The sequence below is a fragment of the Pteropus alecto genome, unplaced genomic scaffold (genome assembly GCF_000325575.1).
Source record: "Pteropus alecto unplaced genomic scaffold, ASM32557v1 scaffold341, whole genome shotgun sequence".
Taxonomy (NCBI): domain Eukaryota; kingdom Metazoa; phylum Chordata; class Mammalia; order Chiroptera; family Pteropodidae; genus Pteropus; species Pteropus alecto.
In genome coordinates this window covers 616,203-619,503 of record NW_006430739.1, presented here as the reverse complement: position 1 = coordinate 619,503, position 3,301 = coordinate 616,203, and the positions used below count along the sequence as shown (strand labels likewise).

Genomic DNA, 3,301 nt, shown 5'->3' with positions numbered 1-3,301 from the left:
CAGGCCAGGTTAACAGGTTTTGGTTGGCAAGAGAAAGCCTGCAAGGGTCTACAGCACTTAAGACAAGCCTCAGTGACCACTCAACGAAGGCGGCCCCATCTCTCAGCACCACAGCACTCACCATACCAAAGCCACCATGAGCCCCTTTGCTATAAAGCCATTCTACAATGCTGCAAAACAGCTCCCCTCCTGCCTGGCCACAGAGAAAAATAGCATCAGAAAATTGTTTCGTGTGTGTGTGTGTGTGTGTGTGTGTGTGTGTGTGTGTGTGTGTGTGTCCCTCATAAATTTCTGGGTTTATTAGATGCTACCAAGAGCCTCACTGTGGAGGAGCCACATGAATCCATTTCCTCCAGTCTCCTGAGCAGCTCCAAATCAGACCAAGCAGCAGTTTATTATGAATCTTATCCGAGAGCAATATTTCTATTTAGCAGCACATATATAAGCTCGGCTTGGTCCAAAAAGATGTACCGTGAGATATGTCTGCTCAGCTCTGTAATCGAAGCCTTGTAATTAGCATGAAGTCACCAGCTTGGTCCTGCTCAAAGGGCATCGGGCGGGGTATAAAAGGGGGTGCTGATATGGACCCATCCACAGAAAACATTTCCTAAACACTAGAGAGAAGGTAACAAAAGAGCCCCCTCTCATTGTCCATGGACCCCACTGCTGTGCCATTGTGCCCCTTTTAGCTTACACCAAACCTTGGGCCATCCATCCCCTGGTCCCTCTGCAATGGAAAGCCAGGTATCAACAAGCTCCAAGGTTAGATGGGCTGGTTATAGTGGGCTACTCTCTAATACTTTCCTTCTACCCACACCCCAGGCCTGACTTTCTGCATATGAGTGGGATTTGGGACTGCTGAGTGGTGCCAGCCCCCAACTGAACCTCATCCAAAATTGAGCCAGGGTAGAAAGAAAACAGAAAGAAAATTCTCCCTAGCTTCTGTGCCAGGCACTGAACGAGATGCTGGTGACTCAGCTGGATCAGGTAGAGTACCCTGCCCCACTCAACACGACTTCTCAATCATGGGGAACCAGGTACACAAGCATTTAGGAGCTGTAAACTTTTAGCAAGTCACTTCACCTTTCTGGACCTCAGTGTCCTCACCTGTAAATTGTGGCTAATAAGGGTAACAGAAGTTGAGTTTCTAATGAGATAAGACATGGGCAAGTGCTTCCAAGAACTCAAAGTGGCAGTGAGTGTTATGGGTGAGCCCTGAGTACTTCCTACCATGTCTACCAGTGCCCAAGGAGCAAGAGAAGGGTCCAGGAATGGTGCCACACATCAGGTCCTTGGCAAATCCTGTAAGGGCTTTGGCTTGACTCTCAACTTGATGCTCTGATGGCTTACCCATTTCTGTCCTTCCAGCTTGTGATCCAGAACCCTCTGCTGAGAAATGCAGATAGGAGCCACACTGTCCACAAAGGCAAGCATGAGAGAAGTCTCCATTTCCTCCCCTCAGAGGGCATGGGAAAGCAGAGTCATTGCCTACTCCAAATTGGCACCAGAAAACGCTGTGTCTGGGAAAAATCTCCCTTAATTTAAAACTCCACACCCGCAGCCTGCCCTGGGCCCATTCTCTGACAGCAAGGCCCACCAGTTCTTTACCACCTCTCCTCACAGCAGCCTGGTAACAAGCTGAAGTCCTCCTGCTATATTCTGCCAGACTTTAGCCGCCTATCAAGAAAATATGGAACAGTCCCCCAAACCAGCAACCAAGATAACCACCGCGGTGCCCGGTAAGCCCGACGGCCGGCAGGTGATGGGCCAGGAGCGTGGGGAGTCTGGTCTCGTGTGGCCAGCGGGGCCTCTGCACCTCTCCCTCTCCATGCTCTCCCGTGTCCCCAGGAACTCCTGGCCTGCGTCCCTCTAGCCCCGGGCCAGGCTGCTACCACAGTTGCAGATGACCCAAAATTCACAGGCGTGAGGGAAATTGGTTTCCTTCAGAGGTGGCCTGGGTGAAGGGGGAGTGCCTTCCACCTCTCCCGACATTAGCCCAACTTTCCCTTTTTCTTATCAGCAAGTGAAGATATTAAACATACCTTTATCTGGGTAAGAAATGGAAGATACAGACCTCTGAAAATATCTATTGAAAATGAGAAACTTGTGATTGGATCATGCAGGCAGCCTTCAGATTCCTGGCATAGGGGTTATGATTCCTTTGTTTTCCTTGTTGGAGGACAAATGACCGTGTTGCATATTATTCAGATTAGATTCTCAGAATGCCCAGGAATACGAATGGATATTCATTGCATGGTCTCATGTTTGTCAAAAAATGTTCTATGCAGCAAAAAAGGGCGATTCTGAAAAGGGAGTTTGGAGCTGGCCACATGAAAGCCGACATATTTGGAAGAGTAAAGGACAATGTATCATTGCACGGATATAAAAAAAAAATTGCTGTCACAATCATCTGCGCCACTGACTGCAGTTGAGGAAGACTTGCAAAAAATTAAAATTAATGATGAACAAACTTATGAGGGTGTGGATACTAAACATCAAACACTGCAAGGAGTAGCATTTCCTATTTCTCGATAAGCTTTACAGGCTTTGTAGGCTTTGGGAAAATTGAATAAGAGCTCAACTATGTGCAATTGGAAATAGATATCAAAAATGAAATCATGATTTTGACCAACACAACAAATACAGAACTAAACGATGTGCCGAAGAAGATTCCCAAGGATTCATCACGTTACTATTTCTTTCTATATAAATATTCCCATTAAGGAGACTATTTAGAGTCCATAGTTTTGATTTATTCAATGCCCAGATATGCACACAGTATAAGAGAATGGATGCTGTATTCTAGCTCTAAGAGCCCTCTGCTAGAAATTGTAGAAAGACAAGTATAAATGGATGAGAAATCGAGATAGACAATGGGGATGAGCTGACTGCAGCCTTTCTTTATGTAGAAGTACTCTTCAAGCAGCATGCACATAAGTAAAGTTTGGAAAACCAAAATGTCCTGCAGGAGAAAGAGGAATTCCAAGACTAATCAGGCATCCAGCTGAATCTGAAGCCGCTGCTGATTAATATCATTATATTCAGTATTACAATATTAGGGTTTTTTTAAAAGTCCAGCTTTTAGTACAGGAGAACTGAAATGATTCCATGTTGATATATAGTAGGGAAAAAATTCTACTTTTTGAAAAATAGCACTTTTTCTAGTGTGTTTTTAAAATTAATGTTATAGAAGTCTCATAATTTCTATTATGAGTTAACTTTAGAAAAAGGTTCAACATAGTGATGTTTAATTATGTCACACTGTTTTCATAGAGTGTTGTTTCCACACTTTCATATAATT

At 44.7% G+C, this 3,301-nt stretch overlaps 1 pseudogene; it reads left to right on the top strand.

Annotated features, from left to right (window-relative positions):
* The first annotated feature begins 1,162 nt into the window (after positions 1-1,162).
* LOC102892893 lies at positions 1,163-3,030 on the top strand (annotated as a pseudogene).
* The last annotated feature ends 271 nt before the right edge of the window (positions 3,031-3,301 follow it).